Below are 24,023 nucleotides of genomic sequence, written 5' to 3' on the forward strand. Positions count from 1 at the left end.
AAAAAAGAAGATATTATAGACATTAAGAAAATTTTCAGAAAAGAAGCTACGACTGAAATTAGATGTTTCAAAATAATGAGGTTACTTAAGTCTTTTTAAATTTCTTATTTTGAGGTGTAAATTTATGGCTACCATTTCCCCTAACGTTTCCTAATTCTGTCATTTTTTTAACTTTGCTTTTGTGCATAATAAATTCCTTATTTGCTCATAATGCATTTCATAGACACTAGTGTTGCTACAATATTGCTGTTTTTTCCCCTTTTCCCAGCCTGTATCTCTTCTGCTTCCCATTATGACCTATGAGGGCTTAGCTCCTACAGTCTTCTTTGCCTGTCTATTTAAATGTTCACCAAAATAAGTAGTGTTAACTCTTAAAGACACATCATTAGGTTTTAAAATCAACATTCAGAGAGCTAAATAGCAGAAGTAGAGCTGTTGCTTTTCTGAAACCTGATTTCCATCTATTTCCAGACTTAGGTATTGCACCAGTTTACAGTCTGCTAACAGTTGCAGGTTTTCTTCACAACTATGAAAGCTAGAAACAATGTTTTTCTTTTAATGGAAATGATTTTATTTGAAAGTTTAGAATAGTTAATCTTAGTGTAACATATGGGTTATATAAATATACGAAGTAGGTTCATCTGGCCCAATGCCTTAAGGCATAACTGGATGTTTGGCATCACTGCATAATTTTATGCAGTGGTGTAAATCAGAAAATGCGCACACAGTTGATTCAGCATCTACAATTGTACTACGGGAGAAAGGTTACATTTGGTTATGTAGCTGTAAGGTCTCCATTTACTTATTAGTTGCTGAAAGTATAGCAAAGATGTGTGAAAGCTTTGAAATGCTCCTGAAGAAAAGCATAGTCTTACTATTCATGCCCTTCCAGACAGGCATAAAAGTGATGGAAAATCATTCAAGGGTTGATAAACCACAGAAAATACTGGGAGCAGGATTGCACACTGGCTTTTTCTTGTTTTCTCCAGATTATTCCCACCAAAAGTTTTCTGGTTTTTAGTTGTTGCTCTGGCTGAAAGAAGATTACACTTACTGGCAATGCTGACAAGAGAAACATGCCTAGTAGGCAAAGATGTTGAAGGCCTGACTCTAGCCTCTTGGAGGAGACATGACGCATTACCACAATTACAGGTTTCTGACTAGGTCTTGGGCAAGTGGACTATAGATGCAACATCTAAATCTTTCAGCTTTCCATGCTCCCACTCCTGGACTACCACAGGGAGAAAGGGGAACACTGGTGTGCCCAGTTTCCAGTATAGGTAGAAGGACGGTGAAAACAGGCATATCTCTTTGCTTCGTTCTGGTAGTCACAGCAGAACTGCATGTAACTGTCTTGGTTAGGGGTAACAGGACAGGTAAGGGAGGGCACAGACTGCTTGCTATTTACCTAGCATCTACTAGCACCAGACTGCTTGCTCATTGTAGACTACAAAGTCATGGGTTCTACATGAGCTAGCACTGAACTGAGCATACTCAAATCCAAAGTGAATTCAGTTCCGTAGGGTGACTTCTCTTTTCAGAAGGTTATTTAACTGCTACATAATTATTTCCTTTAATGTTCATTTTTGAGGAAAAGAATGTTGGTGGGGCAGATTGACATCTGTAGAGGATCAACATTTTCCTGTGGACCAGTAACAGTGAAAAATTGCTGAAAAACCTGTCCCTGATTAATGAGTGCTTAGTTGTGGTTGTGGTGATGCCAACTCTCAGTACTCCTGCACTGCAGGATTCATTTCAGAGCTAATCCTTGCACCTGTGTGGGCTAGCAGCCCCACATGTTCCAGTGTGGGCAAGGCTGCCCCAGCTAGGGAGGCGGTCAGGACTTTCCTCTGTACTCCCAGTGCTGTTTTCTTGCAGTGAGTCATCACTGAGCCTTTGAGTCACATCTGATATGCTTTGGCAGCAACTATCCTTTTTCCTATCTCTTGAATTTAAGAGGCAAACAAAATCACATTGCTTTGTAATACTTAGGAAATGTTTCCATAAAAAAAGATTATTTATTTATTTATTTATTTATTTTTGAGGGGGGAGATGGGAACAAATGCATGTTGCTTGACTGTCATGTACAGACCCATTTCTCAAAGGCGTTGCTGTAATGGTGAGGAGCTGACACAGATAGATTTACTGGAAGTTATTCATGTAAATTCTAGTTCAGTTATTTTCATGAGCAGAGACTATGTGGTCCTCTTCATCCTGGAAAATCCATTTTTTTTCTGAAAGACTCTATTGTAGTAAATGCAGTAGAGATTAAAAGCACTAGCTACTTTATTCAAAACATGTTTCCCTTGAATTACAACAGGTTACTTTGCAGCCAGACATCTGAAAGCCATGTGCTAAATAAACTGTACATTATGTAGAAAAGGGTGTTAAAAATCCCCTGAAGTTGTAGAAATATGAGAGGCAGAGAGGAAGAATATGATTTTGGCAACTGCAGCCAGTACATTGAGGCTAAACTGAGTTTTGTCTCTGTGGTTCCTCTAGCAAGAAAGATAGATGTCTTGAATGTGGTTCAAGTATATTGCAAACATGAGCTGCTTAAGGAGGTCATTGATGATGGCAGACAATATTGTAAAACTGGGTATATGTTCTGCATAGGGAGTTGGAGGCTGAATACCTTATATGTACATATATTCTGGTACATTTTCCAATGGTTTAATTACTGAGGCTTAGTGTTTTCTCACACTACACCACAGAAAAGGATTAAAAGTAACAAATGACAGTCAGTGTGTGCATTTTGCTCCCTTGTTTTCCTGTAAAGCACTTTATAGCAACCTGCACAGCTGTAGGGTAAGTCTACTACTATTGGAACAGTAAACTTACATCAACTAATTTAACCACAATTATTCTGGTAACTTATTGGAAATTTATCTAAATTTATCTTAATTCAATTAATATGCCTGTTTTTTGCAACTGTATTATTTTTCCAGGAAATAGAGAGCTCCACCATCAGCCTGAGTGAAATAATTTTATCACACAAGATAACACTAAGATGGTGCATATGTTGGGAAGAACAGTGTGGCTTGGCCGATTCTGTGCAGTGTACTCTAATTTCTAAAAATCGTCTCGTTTTCAAGTACTTTACTTGAACAAGAAGATTTAATTTATTTGTTATTTTACGAAACATTTTTATGTGTAGGAAAAGTGCTACTTGTTTGCACTTGCTGGTTATGTGGCATTCTTACATGATTTCATGCTTTGCTGATGGAAAATTAGACCCTTGTGTATTATAAAAGAATAGAAGATAGCTATAGAATCAGGATGCGATTGCCTCAGGACATTCTGTTGACAGCTAGAAATATATACAGACAAAGCAATGTCACTGGATGCTAATGTGAACTATACAAGCTGATGAGTACTGTAAATTCATGTAAAAAGAGGAATCTATACCCTTTTGTGGACATTTGCCTTTAAAATTACTTCTAATGACACTTCTATAATTTTGTTGTAATAATAATTTTTAAGATTTTATAATTACAGACATGTAAAAGCACATATATGTGTTTTTTTTTTTTTTATATTATTTTTGCTAATACATCTATATTCGGATAACATATTAACCTTCTGTTGTTTACTAAACCTTTGCTTCACGTTTAAGGTGAAACTGTTAGCAGTTTAAGGGGGAATTTTGACTGTATAAGAAATGCCAGACAGACCAGTACTGTGCTGGAGAAATAGGGCTCAGTTTTTGAAACTAAAGCAAGATGCATGAAATTAAGCCTAACATTACAGGATCTTTCACAGCCTCTTTGTGTTTTCCACATCATTCCCTATAATCAGCCTAGATGTCCTGTATAGACCACATCTCAGTAAAGAAAAAAAAAAAAAAGTAGGAATTTATTTCTGCTGAGTCTAAATCTATCATTCCCAATAGATTACAGTACTGTATCATCCCCGAGTTGCAACTATTTGCTCTACTGCTTCCATTTTCTGAAAGGCTCTCTTAACAACTCAGTTCAAGTAAAGCTGTTTTGGTATTGCTTGTTTCAATTCATCTTTCTTATTTGTTTAATCTTTAAAAATATACCAGAAGTATAAGAGGACAGTAACAACAATACAACAATAGCCATGTACAAATCTCCATCTTCCCTGTCTATACTAGTGTGATAACACTTTGGACATCAAATATTTATCCTAATTACAATTCTGTTCCAATATGAATATATTTTATGTCAGCAATACTGTGTCTGAGAGAAGAAAAAAGATAATTTTCCTCTCAGATACATTGCTGTTGAGGCAGAGTGACTCTGGACTTAGCAGCTGTACCTTGGAGCAATAATGGGCAACAGCGGGCTCATGAAAATGTGTAGTTTTGATTCAAACTACTCAAACTAATTTGCTTATGGGTTTATTATTTAATCTTTTTCTTAGTTCATGAATATGGTGTTTGCTAGATAACTATTTACTCAAGCTGACCGTTTTATTTCACTAATTTATTCTTTATGTGTAATTAGATATTTCTCACTATAGGAAGTGCAACGTCTCTATATATCTTATACACCCAAAGTTTTCCCCAGAATATGTGGTAATTATATGTCCCACATTTGGAGGAAACCTTTAAATTTGGAAAGAGTTCAAATATGAACTTGCCAAGTGGCTAGCAAATATATTGTCTATTCTTCTCATTTTGAAACAATTATGGGACTAAAATTTCATATACATCAAATGTAATATGCATATTTATAAAGATAATTAAAGGCCAGTAAAATTACAGTTGTATGAGCCTGATTGATTGATGTAAAATTTTAGAAAGTAGGAACAAAGACACTGGAAGATTAAAGTCTGTATAGGATGTAGTAAATCTAAACAGTAAACAGGATCAGGTATGAAAGGCTCTACAAAGCAAAACTATTAAAATTTCTTGAGCATGGGAAAGGAGAAATATTTTTTATATTCTAATTTTTGTATTTTAAAAGTGTTTTACAAGCCTTCATTATGTTAGGCTGTTAGAGTATCTAAATATTTGTTAAGTGACAGACAAGAATAGTTTTAGTAAAAATGTCTACAAGACAATAGATAGAAATTATTATTATTATTATTATTATTTGCCATAAGAAAGGCTAGCATGGATTCATGGATTAAACTCTGGCCCTGTATTATGTAATATAGTTATTAATAAATTACAGTTTAAAATATATAATAAATGAACAGAATATTGCTATAGAATCAGGATATGATTGCCTCGGGGTAGTGTAAAGCAATGAAGCAAACTTTGCAGAAAATTAGTAAAGGTTGTAAGGAATTTCACAAGGACCTACTTAAAGTAGGCAATAGCAAACAGTGAGGCAAGCCAAGATCAATAAGCATCATTTCAGAAAACGTGAAAACTTAGTGGACAGCTTAGGGAAGTTATCTGCTCAGTGTATGATTGTCATTGAAAAGGAAAACAAATATTTGTATTCAGTGAGATGGAGAAGGAATAGAAAACTTTCCAGTGCCATTGTATGAAATGAACTTATGACTGTCTGAAATACTGTGTAGGGTCATTGCTGATCTTTGAGAGATTTGGAAAAAGGCACTGAGAAACAGGAAGGGAATATTAAAACTATGCAATGGAAAATTAGTGTTGTTTACTTTAGAGACCAGAATGAGAGAGAAAAAAATAGAGTGAGACAAAAGAATGAAGGTAAGTGAGGACAGTCTGTTCTTGTCTTGTAAAGCAGGAGAGTGCTCAAAACTGAATGGTGGTGAGTTCAAACACGGCAAATAGAAATATGTCTTCACACAGATACAGATTGATCTAAGCAGGTGCTTTTCCACTTGATGTCAGGGAGGTCATAAATTCAATACAATTCCAGTAGGAGATGGAAATTTATCTGAATAACAAATGTATCCCAACTTGTACCATTTCATTAGAAAAGGGGAAGTAAAAGGGGGAAAGGAAAAAGGGGAAAGGGAAGGGAACCTAAACTGCATTTCAGAAAAATCCCGTCTTGGAAAGCCTTTAGCTTCAGACTTTATACTAATCTTTAGCTATTTGGAATAAAGATGTCATTTTCCTGGGGACAAATGGCCTGCTCTCTAACTGAAGTGGAATTTCTCATCCTACTTTCTGAGGAGACATCATGTTGATTACTGTCAGGTAGCAAGGGCTGCAGTAAAAAGAGGGTATTGTCTTGTAAGATGGTATCTAGTAAGATACCTTCCTATCTAAGTAAGTAAGTAAGATATCTTCCTGTGTTTCTACTAAATTCTCTCTAGCTGAGGAGCCAGCCTTCCTTAGCTATACTGCTTGGAGTAATGCTGTTGTGGCTAACCACTACTAGCCATTTTTAAGCCTATTTACACATGCTGTTCTGTGCTCCCATTGCAGAAAGGGGGAAAAATTCTGGGCAAGTGTAGCCATGGTTACCAGTACAGGGAATGGACAGATTTTCAATATTCTAATAGCAAATGATGCTTTTACACAGAAAGTAATGGAATTCTGTTGGGCAAATTCATCCTAATGCCCAGTTTTTCCAAGCTGGTAGTCACCTAGCCATTGAGAACTGCATGTACTTCCATTTGTGCTATGTAATGCTAGTACACTAGTAATATAGTACACTCCTCTCTGGGAGGCCCTTGCTGCAGATCAGGACATGAGCAAATTGAATGTGTAGAAGTGCATTAATAAATAAATGTTAGTTGTACTGCTTTTGCTTTATATAGTACTTCATCAACAAAAACCATATTTCTTCCCAAATTCCCACTTCCTGTTTTTTCTCCTCCTTTCCATGCATCCTATCCTGTAATTCATCAACAAGCACTTCATGATACTGTTATAAATAATTAACTGTGGCATAGAACAAAGTTATTTTATACCATACACAGTAGCTCTATTTTAAAAGAATGATGAGCTGTAAAACAGACAGTGGCAGAAATAAGGTTGACTCTGCATACACAAGCATTGTGTTGCCTTTCTCCTCAAATAAAACTGAAATATAAATGAAATTCAAATAAATTTAAAGAAAAAAGAAATCTACACTACTCCAAATTAGTCTCTTTCAAGATGGTATTCCTTACCTAGCCAGACTCTGAAATGTGGAGTAAGAGTTTAGAACCAAATTTTTATTTTATTTTATGAACATAGAAATATTGGGAGAGGTTTATATCTGTATGTTAGTATCTCTAGAGTCATAAAATACTAGGAATGCTTTTATAAAACAATATATGGTAATTTTACTAGCTGAAGTTTTTAAAGTATAAGCTTTAGAACAAATGGGGTGATGTTTACTTCTCCTTTACTCTTTTAATATTAATTATTTTCATCTCATTGTAAGGAAGTGAGTAATGGCAACACTCACTTTCAACCCATCTCTTCTAGATAAGGAAACCATTTCTGAAGTTATTTGTGAATCACCTCAAACAATATAAATTAAATAAAATAATATAAATTATATTAAAATGTGCCATCTGAAAAGTCATGACTGTAGCTCCAAATTCTAGCTTAATATTTTTATGTCCTTGTTATTTATCAAATATATTGGGTTGTCATTATTAAATTAACATTCAAAAGCTATTCAAAAGCTCAGAGTCTTTGCTTGTGATAAATTCATAAACTTCCAAGGAAATGCATCACACATATATCTTTTCTTATAATTTCCTTTTGTGTGTGTCTGTGTATGTCTGTGTGTGTGTAAAATATAAAGATAAAATGCTAGAGTTCAAATTGTTGTTGGGAGAAGGAAGATTTTGTGCATCTTTATGTAGTGAGAGTATTGTGTCAAATTAAATGCTGGAAAATGGAAGGCTACTGGATTTTTTCCTTTTCATCCAGGATACTGACAGTGTTCCTAACCCTGCCTCTTAAATCTGGAAGAGATGGTGACAAGGACCTATTTAAATTAAATAGTTGAATTTGTGACTTGCTCATGTTAGGTGAAAAGTGTTACCTATATTCATAAATGGCCCAGGGCCAAATTCAGCCCATACATATGCCCCTTTCCAGACCACTGAATGCTTCTGAAATCAGAACATGGCCATCACACTTGATAAATTGTAAATGGATGCAAACCTTCATATCCTGTGTGCAGTTATGCATTCTTAAAGCACAAAATGAGCTGAACACTGGACAGAGCATTCACCCCTGGAGCCACTAAGAAGACATATGGTATAATCTAAGGCAGGTGTTTGTAAATCCAAAAGATCACATTAGACCCCTTAGGCTACGATCTGAATGACAGCAGTGGGATTTTGTAGTTTACCTAGGACCCTAAATTAAGTTGTCACCCTTAATTTGTGGGAGATCACCTACCAGGGGCAAAAGCAAGTTAGAAACTTTTTCTTGTTGTGCACGTTCTTCTCCAGTTACTGAACTCTACATTTTCCTGTAAACGTATCTATTTAAAATGTCTTTTAACTTTTGGTTAAGTAACTTTGTCTGTTGTCTGGTATTGCTGGGCTTTTAAATCATAACTATTTATTTGTTCACTTATTTAGCATTTGGAGAAAAGAAGTAGGTGTACAGTGAACAGCCAGTGGCTATGGGATTGCCTGGGACATGCACACGTCCTTTTCCAGACTGATCAGCTGAACACATGCTGTATTATGGACACCTTCTTTGATTGATGAATTTGGATCAGCTTTGGCAGATGTATATTCTAAAGGAGTAGATTAATACATATAAACCACAGAGCTTAGCAGAAAGTACTGCTCAACATTGTAAACTGCCAACTTTATCATCTTTAAGTAAAAAATAGTTTTTCTTCCCAACAAAGACTTTTTATAAAAGCAATAAGGTAACTGCATGAAGTGTGCTTATCATGATATAATCACACCCCAGGGGGAATGAGAGGTGCTCGGCTGCACCTCATGCTTTGTAATGACCCAGGGGTGTGATTATCTTATGATAACCACACTCCCTGTCATGCCTTATTGCTTATATATTCCACATGTCATAATGAATCCTGAAGCACTTTCTAGGTCTCGTAGCGAAGGCAATGACTTTGAAGTATAGGAAGTAGTCAGATTTTCTAGGTACATACAGATTAATATTGTATACATTAGGAGGAATTATGAATGACTACTTATCTGTACTAGCCAGGCCATAGTTTTTAACTGTTTCTAGGTTCTTTAGGTTTCATGTGGTATTTTATGAAAATATGCTTAAATTGTTCTCTGTAAAGTGCAGCACAAGGACCGTGAAAGTTGGACCAACATTTTTCAGGACTATGGGAAAGATAGCAGTTATGACAGAAGCAGCACACACTTTCATGTTAGGATGATGCTTTAAAATTATACAGAAGTATAACAATCTGATTTTATCACAGAAATCTTTGTTCATTTGCATGCTACTAATACTATTAAAGCATCTTCAGGTAAAAAAAATCTGAATCTTGATATGACAAATTTTGGCAGGAGATAGAAAAGGAGCTTCAGAGACCTGTATTTAAAACACTGACTGAATATCCCATCAATCTCTCCTTTACGGAAGCTGTATGAAAGAATTGTGGGTTATTTGGAAAGATCTATTAAAAAAAAATATTCTACACTTTAATAATAAAAATAGTAATAAATCCTAATTAAAATGAATGGGGTTAATAAAAGGTCCATAAGGAACTGGGAGATCAAGAGGTTTCTGAATTCACAATTAGAGGCCGACATAAAAGACAACAGGATAATAAACTAAGCAATTATCTTTGATATACCTTATGGTATAATAGCACCACAGGGTGAATCTGCACCTCAGGGAATGGGATTCTCAGTAACTTTGCAACCTTGTTAATCTGATGTATGTAGCAGTCAACATTTAAGTACTACTCCACTTGGCAGGAAAATCTACTGTTTTCTGTCTGTCATCGTAAACTGGTTGATAAAGATGATGGCCTATCATTATGACCACTGATGGGTTGATTCATTGTAAGCTTTGTCTCTGAGACCAGCTAAGTTAACTGCAGGTCACTGCAAAGAATTCCGTGTGTCTAAAATAAAGCTTATTTAGCTCCATAGTGCATAAGTGGAGTACTACTGATTACCATAAAGGTCAGACATGCACATTTTAACTGGTGGTAATGAGTAGTTTTAAAGATGTTTAAGTCTTTTCCTAATCTTTCCATGTCACAAGGCTTCTATTGTTATGCACCAAAGAATGTGCCTTTAATTGTACCATTTGCCCTATTGTATCTTGATCATAGAGTGGGTTGTGTGATGTTACTGGTGATAAACGCCTACCACATGTCCTAATAATTACTAGCCTTCAGTAAATTGCATAGTGAAGTAACACAGAAGTCTGGTAAAACAAAAGGCTCCAAAAAGTTGCAAGCAATATTTAAATAGTTTCATGTACTATACTAAATTGCACTAAATGTGAAGTGTCTGAAAGCAGGGTGTAAAAAATAAGTAACTTTCAATTCTGATTAATAAAAATTTCTTTGACAATAGGAAACATTAAAAAAAAAAGTTGTATTGTCCAATTAACTTCTCATAAATGTTCGGATAGATTTAAGTGGAACATTGAAGAGTGGGAACCATCCATCAACAAAATTAATGTTTGTGGCAATTATTTTTATAATTAAGGATATTATTTTGGAATTTCACGTGGTTTCCAAGCAGAAACATGCTAACCAAACTTATGCTTTGCAAAGGATATGCAATTTCACAGTTTCAGATGTAGGAGATTTGAGCAATTAGTTCCTCTAATATTTCATAAGAGCTGTGTGAAAAGATGTTAACTTCAAATAGTTCAAAATGGTGGTAAACATAAATATTACAACAGATATAAAATACTACCTATTTGTGCATATTTAGAAGAAAAAAAAGAGAGAAATCTAACAGTTCTTAACATGTTAGTTCAACACCATTGTAAAAATTGTAAAATAATGCAGTAACTTCAGTTATTTTAAATATTGATTATTTTAAATGTTGTGAATTTAACCTTGTACTTTGCATTTTCATAGAGTTGATTCAAAGATCTGAAGACTGAATTTTTGAAACTGAGAAACTTGTTTATGAGGACAGAAGTACTGGTTGATTTTTGTCTATAAACTATTAGCAGTAATGCTTAGCAAAACTAGAAAAACATAAAGGATCTGATACTGAATTCAGCAAAATGCTGAATTATTTTAATAAAGTATCAAATTTCCTTGATTATTATCATCAACTGACCTCAGCATTCAGAATTTTTTTCTAAAAAACTTTTTCTAAACTTTGACATAATATAAGATTTCTACATTTTCAGAAGAGACATAGCTAGGACTTAATATTAACGTTCAATCATCAGATATTTCTCAGAGTAAGTGAGCATGTTAATCAGTAAGGATGCTTTATCAGTGGGAAAACCTTGGAAGTGGGTAGGTCTGTTTGTCTTGTCTGTAAAACAGAATAGTAATATCCACTGTAAGCAGTATTTTTTTTTCTAGTGTATTAACAAACATAGTGGTCTTGAAGCTCTCAGATTACTGAAGTACAAAAGCTACATTGGGAAGGTCTCAGTCAACAGTAAAAACTGCTCTGATGTTTTCACTACATTGGGCCTTTTCTCAATGACTGACTTAATCTTCACATTTGATGGAGCAGATCAAATGCAACATTCTGAAAACAGGTTATTAGTATTTTGTATAAAATATTATGAAATTATTTGAGAAATGTTGAAAAGAGTTGATCATGTCTCCTTGCTTTCATAAACAAAGACCAATCTCTTACCTACATAAACACATACGTTTTTAAATAGGTATGTTCCCGGCGCACGTTAAAATCAAGCATAAAGTCTGGTCTACTTATCCAAGATTTAACTTAATTGTAACTAACCAGCAGAGTTGCTGCTACTAAATGTATTGTTTTTTGTTTGTTTGTTTTGTTTTCCCAATATGGATTTTTAGCTGCACTGCTAATTTTAGAGGAGAGTTCTCCAGGTCAGTGGCATTGTGTCAGAGGAACATTGGAACATTGAACATTGAACATTGAACACTGAACATTGAACATGACAGCACATTACAATAGTCATCTTGGAGTATTTTAGGAAGAAACAACACAGATCAACTGACAAATAGATTGTGTTTATTGAGATGTAAAAATTCTTTATCTACAAAAATTAAAAACTGTTAAGTTCCTGAAAAGAAAAAAGCACATCTTTCAAGGCCGTGGGTCTTTAATGTAGAGTTATTTGTAATCTCCTGAAATAATGCATTCCCAATTCCCCTTCACTCCGTATCAGATAAAAACCAAACAATGTCATCAGTGGCTCCACAGAGGTGAGAAATTTTACAAGCTAATGTGTTTGATCAGAGTATAGTGTGCCACAGTATCATATCTGAGTTGTTCAGTTACAAATACCAATGGAGAACTCTTTACAAAGTAGAGAGCTCCCTCGTCGTTGCTTGCTTGCTTTCTTTCTTTCTTTCTTTCTTTCTTTCTTTCTTTCTTTCTTTCTTTCTTTCTGTCTTTCTTTCTTTCTTTCTGTCTTTCTTTCTTTCTTTCTGTCTTTCTTTCTTTCTTTGCTTCTCTTTCTTTTCTTTCTTTCTTTCTTTCTTTCTTTCTTTCTTTCTTTCTTTCTTTCTTTCTTTCCGTCTTTCTTTGCTTCTCTTTCTTTTCTTTCTTTCTTTCTTTCTTTCTTTCTTTCTTTCTTTCTTTCTTTCTTTCTTTCTTTCTTTCTTTCTTTCTTTCTTTCTTTCTTTTTTTCCTTAATTTTAAAAGGGTTTTCCTTTTTTTTTTTTTTTTTTTTTTTTTTTTTTTGTTATCATTATTCTCCACACCTTATTTATTTATTTATTTACAGAGAGGACAGAGAGGAGTCCTTTGTTTTTTCTTGTATTTGCCAAATTTAACTTTTCTTTAACTCCTTTATAATTCTTTTGTAGCATTCCAGTCAAACAATAGGCAAAAATGCAAACCTAAGTGGAATAAATGAAACTTTTCTGAATTCTTTTACAAGCAAAAATTCTCTTAGATGAAACCGTCTGGGTTCATATACCTCTACCTGGTATATAAATGTCCTGAAACCAAATAAGAAAAAAGGAAAAAATGAGTTGACTTGTTTTCTGTTGGATTGCGTTTTTTCAAGCATATCAAAGTCAAATGAATAGCAAATTGAGAAGAATTCACTTATGGTTAGAAATGCAGTGATACTCATAACTACATAATTGTGTAAATCTGTCCTTATTTATGTGAACTTCTTGTAAGAGTTACTTCAGGGTATAACCTGTGAAGTGTTAATGATCTTACACTTGCAGTCCTGACTGTCGTATCAAATTATAATAATGTTGGGTTTATTTTTCAAGTAGTTGGAACAAGGATTAAACTTAAAGACCTAAAAAAGGTCTACTACTAAGCAATGCATTAAATGGGTTAGAATTATTCCTGATTATTCAAATTAGTAATCTGTTATCAATTGTTAAAGTATATGATGCTTCTACCAATAAGGATTTAGGTGCATTTTAATATTGTTATACCTAAAAGTATTTTCTAAAGTTATACTGTGATTAAAGAAATGTCAATTTAACAAGAACCAAATCTATTAAAAATTATGATAAGTTTTATTAAAAATTGTGATAAATTTAACAACCTATCAGCTATTTATCTTCCTCAGGAATGAACCTTTATGTTATTTTTTCAAATCATTTTGCTTGTGTTTACATGTGTGTTTTCACGTACCCTAAATAGATGTGTGCAGCTATGCAAATAGTGACGTATTTTTAATAATGATTATTAAAGTTTATGATTCTTATTCTCTTCCCATAGAATACTTCTGTTCAATGACTACGGTATAGCTGCTCTAAATCTACTCAAATGGGTAAGTTATTAACCTTTTTTTTTTTTTTTTTTTTCTGAAATGCATTTTAGTACAGTGGGAAAATTATGAATTTAGTTATTTATTAAAATGTTGGGAAGAGATTAGTGATTTTCATTCATTTTATATTTTTACATTGATTGTGCACCAGGAAAAAATTTATCTGAAAACATGTTCTTCAGTTTACTCAGGACAGGAATGACAATCTTAGCAAGTAAACCCACTTTTCTTTAAACTTTGTTGTTTTTTGTTCAAGGGAATAGATATCCTCTATTTTATTGTAAGTAGTCTCCTGAAGGAATAATTCAGAGCATGATGATATAAGAGCAAATATATTAACAGACTACTGGTTTTCCTATGACTTTATGTAGTACTTTTCCTTTCCCTTGCTGAATGTAGCCTTTGCTCTGTACAAGTGCTCCCTACCTGGCACTCTCTGACTGCCAGGGGAGGAAGGCAACATACAACCTTCTGTTGTATCATCCCCTTTTTACATCTTTCAGTCTTCTTCCTGGAAAAATGTGGGTAGGATATAAAACTGCCAGAAGGAGCCTTGACTACTTTGTAGTTTATTTGAGAAAGGGAAGCAGGTTGTAATTTGTAATTTAAAATTATTAATAAAATTACAAATAAATTAATATTTTGGTAAATAAATGTAAATTTATGATTTGTTAATATAAATATAATGCGTTTTTTGTTTGTTTGTTTTTGGTTTTGGTTTTAATCCTCTTAAAAATGTCCTCAGCTTATTTCTTCAGTCTCTATCCTTACAAGTAGGATATTGACTTGTTTGAGTGTGTGCCAAGTTGAGCAATGAACCTAGTAAAGGGGCTGGAAAACCAGAGTAATGCTGAGTGATTGAGGTAACTGGGGTTGTTTAGTCTTGAGAAAAGGAGGTTCATCATTCTCTACAGTCACCTGAAAGGAGGCTGCAGAAAGGACGATGTCAGTTTCTTTTCTCAGGCAACAAATGATAGGACATGAGGAAATGGTCTGAAGTTATGCCAGGGGAGGTTTAGATTGGACATTAGGAGGAATTTCTTTACAGAGAATGGTCAAGCATTGGAACAGTCTGCCCAATGGTGTAATGGTGGAGTCCCCATCCCCAGAGCTATTTAAGACCCTTGTGGACATAGAGACATAGAATCATTAAGGTTGGAAAAGACCTCCAAGATCATCTGGTCCAACCATTCCCCTAAAACCAATATTACACACTAAACCATGTCCTTAAGTACCAACCTTTCCTTAGATACTCCCATGGATGGTGGTGACTCCAACACCTCTCTGGGCAACCTGTTCTGATGTCTGACTACTCTTTCTGACAAGAAAATTTCTTCTAATTTCCAGCCTGAATCTCCCCTGGTGCAACTTGAGGCTATTCTCTCCTATTATCTGTGAGAGGAGACCAACCCTCAGCTTCCCTTCAGGAAGTTGTAGAGAGTGATAAGGTCTCCCCTGAGCCTCCTCTTCTCTATACTAAGGGACATGGTTTAGTGATGGGATTCGGTAGTTCAGGTTGACAGGTGGACTTGATGGTCTTTTTCAACCTAAATAATTCTGTAATTCTATGATTTGTGAGGTTCTTAGCTGTCGAAATCTGCCTTTCCCTCTTCTGAAGGGCTTCTTCCAAAACCAGAGCAGTTCCAGTTTAGTGAGTGAATGTGTGTAGTTCTTATTATATTGTATTTCTCACCTAATTTGCATGGACACACAGCAACAGCTCAAGTTTGCATAACAGTTTTTGCAGCTAAATGAGTTCTGTATTAATGAAGAAGCTGATGGTGACTTTTATGTAGGACAGATTCATAACTTTGCAGTTGCTCCAAGCTACACCTTGATAGTTAAGTGCCTTTTGAAGGTCTGAAGATCAAGATTCAACAGAATTTCATAGCCACTATATAGAGGCATTTTAATGATTTTTATATACTATAATGACCATTTCTCTCCATTGTAATATGTAATAGTATATTGCATATTGCTGGGCAGCGCACTAGCTCAGGATGTATGGATGTGTCATTTTCTGGGAAGGACAAAAGAACAAATAAAAAAGATTTATTCTTTTTTACCTCAAGTAACAGTATCTATATGCTCTTGTAGCCAACTTGGAATTTATTCCCACCAAGGACCTATGTGTGTATATATGTACATACCGATTGGCAGCTGACCTTTGGATAAGAACTTTTGTGAAGCTGAGGTGCCAGAGGGAAGGGAGTTTCTGGGTCTGTGTGCGTGCAGTCATATCACCTCAAGTGACTGAGTGTCCTCTGAGAAGGCAAGTGATTATTAATGATGGTAGGAAGCTCTTCCTTAGCACTAATGGTGTGTATTAATTGCTATTTTAGTGTCCATTCAAACAAAAATGAAAATGGTGGATATCTGCCTTTTTAAAGCCAAGTGTGCACAGGTTTTTTTAAGCTGTATGCCCTTTATATAGTTGATAACCAAATGCTTCTGTGCACACAGCTTAAATTGCTTTTGCAAGACACCTTTAAAAAGAAAAAACTACTAGGAAAATGTGTCTAAGAAATGTCCAACCCCTTTGTTGTCAAAATATATGAAGAAGGTACTGTGATCTTTTATTAAGGACAACAGAAAGTCTATCTCAAAGGGATCCTGTTGAATACATAGGACCTGCTTAGATGCTTGATGATGCAGGTATGAGATGTAGTAGAAATATGCATCCAGAGATGAATCTTCCCAGTGTAGAAATATAGCTTATTTTACTGTTTTCTGGAGACACTTAGAAGAAAAATAAATATGTAGTTATGGTCTAATATTTATTCTGGTTTTATCAGTGAAGCTATTTATAGCTCTTTGGGGCTGAGCTGACCCACAGCAGAGAGGACCAGCCCCAAACCCTCTGCCTCACCTCAAGAGGTCCAGGAAGCCCAAAGTGGAGCTGTGGCTGGCCAGAAACCTGTCAGCCTGGTCTTGAACTCTAATCCACACAATTTATATATAAGCAATGAAGTTATTACTGTAATTCCTAGAGGAACCCTGGAATAGGAGTGTTTCTCTTTTGTGTTTATGCAAAAGTGTACCTCCAGTACATTTCTGTTTCTACATACCTATTTGTAAACGCTGGACAAGGGTACTGCTTTCTTACAGCAGTTCATAGAATCTGCCAGATTCTCTTGCATAACATTTTTAAAATTATTTTGAGGTCTTTCAGTGGTGCAATGACAATTATTGCTGGTTAAAAGTAAATGTATTCCTTACTATTCACTTGCAACCATGTTATAAATCATAATTTTAATATATTTTGTTAAATGTGGTGAGATCTAAGTCTATAGCATTAAAAAATATTTTACTGCTTTTTGTGCTTGAGGCATTTCTAGCAAGCTAAAAGATCTGTAGAGGCATTGACAAGTTGTACAGTGTCTGTAGAGAAATGATTTAGAATGAAGAAAATATATTTTTAATATACCATAATAAACAAAGATTTTTGCTGTGAATTAATAAAATTAATATTTAATAAAATCTCTGCCTTATTTTGTTTATGCTGCTTCTGTCTCTTTCTGTCAGTTTTGTCCATTGCTCAGTGCTATTACCAGTCAAAATGCATAAAAGTGATTATTATTATTTTTTTTTTTTTAGAAACCTTGCAATTGATCAAAGCACACATCTTTTGCAAACCTCTCAAAATTCATAATACTGGTGGTAAGATGTGGTGTGTGTGTTTTTTATTATTATTTTAAAAGACAAGTTTCATTTTAATGTTTTATCAATCCTTTTGTGGCACTGTGCAAAATGATACAGAGCATCAGACATCAAAATCAGCAATACAGATTGCCTTTAAATATAAAGAATGTGTTGCCTGTGTCTGGGAGCTGGTTATGTCTCACATATAACAGAAGGCACCTTTTGTTCTTTAGTTAATTAGCTCATTATACTGTAGGTACATAATTCTTCCTAAAGAAGCAAACTCATTTGAACAGGAATCACAAAAAAGTTATGGATGATAAATTCAGACAGTGCAAAAATGTTAAAGATGTTGACTTTCCATGAAAAATGCATGTGGTAGCATGAAAGAATTTAAGCTTGTGGAACCAATGCTTCTGTAATGTTTTAATTCCTATCTGTAGAAAGACTTTCTATTGTTTGTAAATAAAAAGGAAATATTTCACTGTGGCACTTCCATCTGTTACCCTAACAATAAGTGAAGTCATGCAGTTAATCACAACATTTTTAGAAAAGGATTTAAACTTGAGGCTCTGCTCTTATATCCCCATGCAGTTATAAAACACTTACCCACCAAGAACAACCGATTCTGACTGTTAGTGTTGTGTTTTAATTCCAGTATGGGCTAGTTCAGAACTCAAAGGCATGGGTTTCCTACTGAGTGCTGAGATCTGCTGCCAGGGATGGCTGCTGTCCAAGGAAACGTGCTACCTTTTAAAGAAAATGTTCTCGGGTGAAAGAATGTCTGGACTGCAGAAACTGTTTGCTCACAGCATTATTTAGCAAAATGTAATCTTCCAAGTATTTAATTTAAGCATGCTATCAAACATCAAAATAATGGGAAAAGAAAAACCTTGAAGGTGGTTTGATGGCTCAGAACTCTAATCCTTCCTAGCACCAATGTTCTGCTCTTCTGAGGACTGTGATTCAAATCAGCATACAGAGCTCTGAGCTGGGAACCAGGCTAACAGAACCAGCCCTGAAAGGCGTATTGCAACTTAGGCTGCTTAATAAAAGCTGCTTTTACAAATTTTAACTTTGGCTGTTTATTATTATTAATATTATATATTATATATTATATATTATATATTATATATTATATATTATATATTATATATTATATATTATATATTATATATTATATATTATATATTATATATTATATATTATACATTATACATTATATATTATATATTAAATAATAATAATAATAATAATAATAATAATAATAATAATGATAATAATGATAATAATAATTATTATTATTATATGGATATTTGTTGGTTTTCCCTAGGGAAGGAATTCTGGAATAACAGTGGCACATACCAGGAAATCTAGGGTCATCATATTTATCTAGACAATAGGCTATTTTGGAAACAATGGCTATGGGGATTTTTTACTGATGGGTTTACTCAGTCATCTGGTCTAAGAATCCCTAGTAGTGATGTAGAGTCAGTAAAATGTTACATTCATTATAGAGAATTCCTGAGGAAATCTGAAAAAAATGTTCAAAGGCAAACAGCAGTTTAAAGAATGTCACTGACACTTCATACTGCTTCACAGAGTGAGAGCTGCTGCAGTGAAAACATCACTTAGGTGAAGTCTACCTGGAATTAAGTGAGGGAAACTGCTTCCTTTAAAAAAGAAAAAAGTCATACACAAAGTATATAAACTTTTCCCCATGACCAACAAACATAAATTTGAGAAAGGGGATGTTTTTTTTTAAATATGTATATGATTAATTACTCTACAGCTACCTTACATTTGGAAACTTCACTTTCACAAAGAAATGTAGTGTATCTGAATTAGGGGCAAATATTTCATCAAGTGAAAAACGCGGAAAGATCTTCCTACTCCTGTGTGTAGATTCACTCCTATTCCAACCCTAAAAAGGAAGCCCCCTCTGCTGGCTCAGTCTCTATATTACTTTATTCCTTTAAACTGTGGTACCTACCAACTACCATGCAAATTGCTATGACTTAGGTTCCTGATGTTCATTTCTGCTCTGCCAGGATCACTTTGCTGCTCTAAGTAGTACCAATACAATTTTACAAATTTTCCTTTTCATTTCTCCACTTTAAGGTAGCAATGCCACTGGTAAGACACAATCAAAAGGTTGATGAATTATATTTAAATTAGTTTTGTGGTTCTGTACAAGCAGGTGGAACAACTTATATTAAAATATCCTACTGAAGGGTTTGTTTTATTGATTTGCAAAATATGTAACCTTGAACAGAATTACATGAAGGATTTTGGAAACTTCTCTAAACATAAAGGTACAAAATCTGAGTAGGCAAAATGCAATTTCAACAGAATGGAATCTGTGCAGATTATTTCACCAGTTTCTGGGAATGAATGAGTTAATTTTTACATTGCACACTTCACATATACTTACTTTTCTGCTGTTATTGAAAGTACAACATGACTGCTCCATATGTTTCCACTGGGTTCTGCTACCAGCATATTATTCTTTTCATACTTTGTGTGTATTTTTTTTTTAATATTAAAAAAAAAAAAAATCAAGTGATTTTCATATGTATTCCATATGAGCTGCTGCATCAGATTGTACTGTTCATATCAAAGAAGCCCTATGGAATACGCTGGAACATATCATAAGAACAGGTATATTTCAGTGTGAAATATAAAATGGACAGGGCCAGATAATACAAAGGTTGTTCTATCCCTTTCTAGTCACTTTTTGCCAGCAATGACCTTCTCTTGGCCTACCCTTCGCTGATAGAACTGAATTATATAACACTGCATGGTGGCATATATTTTCAAATTGTGTCCTAAATGAGGAATAAAAGGGTTTGATCCAGGACAGCACTGGAGCACATGCTTCAGAACTGACTGTGAGTGCATATGTCTGTGCTCAGGTGGACGGAGCTCTTGAGTGTTAGAGGTTGCTCAACCGAGTTTCCAAAGAGATTTCATCTGTTCAAGGTAGCTTTGCTGAATGCTATAAAGTGCATTTCGAAATAGTGGTAATAGGACTTTTTGAGTTTCTCCTGTCATTGAGAGAATCTATCAAACAAATGAGTGGTGGTAGACAGGGAACCTAAGCTTGATTTTGTGTTTTTTGAGATATATTTGGAGCACAAAGTGAAAGAGGTCTTTGATGCCGTTAGTTTGATGGCAGACCCTACTGATGTAGTCAGTGCCTAGGCTGAAGGGTGTGCAATTGCACTAGAGCTTCCTTGTCCACAGCCCCAGCTTCCCAGGATGGAAACCACTGCTAGGAGGGAGGGAAATAAAAATGTGAACATCTGCTGCTCATCCTGTAATGTGGTCAGAGTGCACAGCTGGACCACGGAGCTTGAATCTTTTGGCATATAAACTTTTCTTCCTCCCATGTGAAGTGCTTAGTACCTAACCTCTACTCTAGGAGAACCAGAAGATGCGTTGAAACAATGTTAAGTGGAGAGAAGGCTATAATATTTAATGCTGATGTAACCATTACTTTAATAATGAAAAATGATGTTCAATTCTAAAATATCATCACTCTTATAATAATGCAGGTTATCCCTAGACAAAAAGAGGAATATGCTCAAACATATTTAATACAGTAGCAGTGAAAATAAGGGAGGGAAAGATCAGAAAGTTTATTTATCTTATAAAAGAAAGACACTTTGGAATTCAAAATTCCACTTATTAATGGGATATAAACTGATCTGAACTGATGAACTATGCATGTTAATAATAGATCTGATAACACATAATTAACACAAAAATTCCAAAATTCAATTTTCTGTAGGTCACTCCTTTGACACAGAGACAGGTAGAAAAAAATTGTATAATTTTAATTTTGTGTTAAGCTTTTATTAATGGATATTTTCGAGATTTTTATTTATTTATTTATTTATTTTTGATATGAGTTCAAATTTTATAAACCACACTCCTTTGGTAGAATTTACATCCTAAGATTTTATAAAGGAAGCAATTAATTTATATAAAGATAGACATAGGGAAAGAGATATTCAGAGAGAAGAGAGAATATTTTGTTTTCAGATAAGACAATGAGTAAAACAGAAATAGATACTACTTGTATGGCAAGGTCTGCAGAGAAGATTCTTTCCTCAAACGTGACAGAAATCACTTGGAGTGCAGACACATTTAAGAATTACAGCTGTTTGTTTACTGAAGGACACTTAAATCCCTTTTCCTGCTCAAACAATCCACTTCACCTTACAAGGTCCTCTTCTACAACTCCATGAAACTGTGCTAGCACCTGTTTGCAGCATCTGAATGTTGGAGAGTTATTGTGTTTAATTATACCTGATGGCCTGGCACTTTCCTGAATTACCTAACAGAACATCATGCAGAAAAGGGAAAAATTCAGCAATAAGCCCAGCACCCTGATTATATTTTATATTATTTTATATTTTATATTTTATATTTTTATTTATTTTATATTTTATATTTTATATTTTTTATATATATATATATATATAATTTTTTTTTGTCTTAGCACCGTTAGATGCATTTCTAGTTTTTCATTCCAATTAATGCCTATTTTAGTCATCTCAGCCACTCTTTATGGGAATGCCATTTGGGAATGATGCATAAATTTGTTAAATCTAGGATATTAAAAAACATGTATGTTTAGAGTGAAATTTTCAGTACATTTCTTCTGGCTTATGGCAGTGGCTGTCTGTAAATAACCTTATGTAAGGCATAATTGAGAATGGAAGCTTAGTGAGACATTATCAGTAAGATTGTATTTGTCATGTAGAGGGTTGATTACTGCATGATGCTTTTTTTTTCTAATGAACCACAGTAGCGCACTGAGAGAATACCAATATCCTTTAGGTAGAAATATTTCTTTATCTGTCATAAGAGTGTGATTTGTGCTTCTCTTCATTTGGTAGTGAAGGCAGAATAAAAAATCAAAAAGGAAGTCGTGTTGAATGAATGTTGGAGATGCCATGTGAAAGGTACTGCTGCAGTAAATCTTTTCATTCTGCAAAATGTATGGGCAAGCCCAAGGGAGAGAGGATTCATAAGAAACACTTCTTATGAACAGTTCTTATGAACACAGGATGCCCCCTTTTTGAACAGCAAATATGGGGCACGATAAAGAATGCATCTGAACACTAATGAAGCCTGGGGCAACGCTACCTTACAATGCTCCGCGTGGTACTCTTTTCTGCCAAGCTGCACAAGAGCAGAACTTGCTGCCCACTGTAGTGTGCCTTATGCCATGGTTCTGCTGGCCAGAGCTACATATTGCTACTGAAAACAATTATGCTTCTCCCAACACGGTTGGGGAAGTTGAGGCAGGGAGCTTAGTGTTTCATTGAGGATGAAACAGTGTGTCAGGGTACAAGCAGGAATAAAACACTTTAAGTCCCAGTTCAATATTTTTTTTGCTCATCCCACTAGATCATACGGTCTTGTAAAGTAAGAAACACTAAAATGCTCAAATCTGTCTCTCTATATTTTATCTTTTCTGCAATAGTATCACTTAAAAATAGCTTTTCCTTTCCTTTCCTTTCCTTTCCTTTCCTTTCCTTTCCTTTCCTTTCCTTTCCTTTCCTTTCCTTTCCTTTCCTTTCCTTTCCTTTCCTTTCCTTTCCTTTCCTTTCCTTTCCTTTCCTTTCCTTTCCTTTCCTTTCCTTTCCTTTCCTTTCCTTTCCTTTCCTTTCCTTTCCTTTCCTTTCCTTTCCTTTCCTTTCCTTTCCTTTCCTTTCCTTTCCTTTCCTTTCCTTTCCTTTCCTTTCCTTTCCTTTCCTTTCGTCGTGGGCTCCATGGCTGCAGGGGGACATCCTGCTTCACCATGGTCCTCACCACAGGCCGCAGGGGACTTCTGCTCCGGCGCCTGGAGCACCTCTCCCCCTCCTTCTACACTGACCTTGGTGCTGTTCCTCACTCCCTTGACTCTCCCGGCTGCTGTGTGGCGCAGCGTTTTTTTCCCTGTCTTAAATATGCTCTCACAGAGGTGCAAACAACATCGCTTATTGGCTCAGATCTGGAAAACAATGGGGCCCTTCCCAAACATGGGGCAGCTTCTAGATCTTTCTCACAGAAACCACCCCTATAGCCCCCTGCTACCAAAACCTTGCCATGTAAACCCACTACACCTTTTTTTTCTTTTCTCTTTTCTTTTCTCTTTTCATTATATTTTTAAAAGCATGACAACTGTCCAAATAAGAACTGCAAACTACTTGTAAGCTTTTTTATGGATATATGCTACTGTGGAAATAATAATTGCTTGAAGAAACACTGAACTACCACATTCTTCATAATACCATCATTAATATGCTTCTGATTTTGTACAGTCCACCCTATGATTCTCATGATCTCTGTTTTATCTTGTCACTGGCATGAACATAGTATGAACTCCACATGTGCTTATCTTGAATCCTAAACAGAAAATGCCACTGCAGTTTCATTGTCTGTTGTACAAAGGAAATAAACATTCTTTTGTTACCTTTGTTACAGTATGCTGAAAGTGCAGTGAAATAGAATTGCAAAGTGTCTGGTTTCTTGGGTTCCTGTTTTGATGAGCGTGCTTACAGCTTGATTACATGGTTCCAGTAGCTTTCCAGTGAAAAGAGGTCTTTTTTTTCCACACAAAAATTAAAATTCTGTGTTAATATTAAGCCTTAATCAGTGCTCAGTT

General features: G+C 34.9%; 1 long non-coding RNA gene across 1 annotated transcript in view; it reads left to right on the forward strand.

The window, feature by feature from the left end:
* Nucleotides 1-24,023, forward strand: part of LOC311436524 — a 74,796-nt gene that overhangs the window by 39,450 nt on the left and 11,323 nt on the right. Inside the window, exon 4 of the long non-coding RNA XR_014692911.1 lies at nucleotides 13,672-13,723. This is a non-coding gene — a long non-coding RNA (uncharacterized lncRNA). The remainder of the gene's footprint in view (nucleotides 1-13,671; nucleotides 13,724-24,023) is intronic.

This window comes from Aythya ferina, assembly GCF_964211825.1.
Source record: "Aythya ferina genome assembly, chromosome: 1".
Classification (NCBI taxonomy): Eukaryota; Metazoa; Chordata; class Aves; order Anseriformes; family Anatidae; genus Aythya; species Aythya ferina.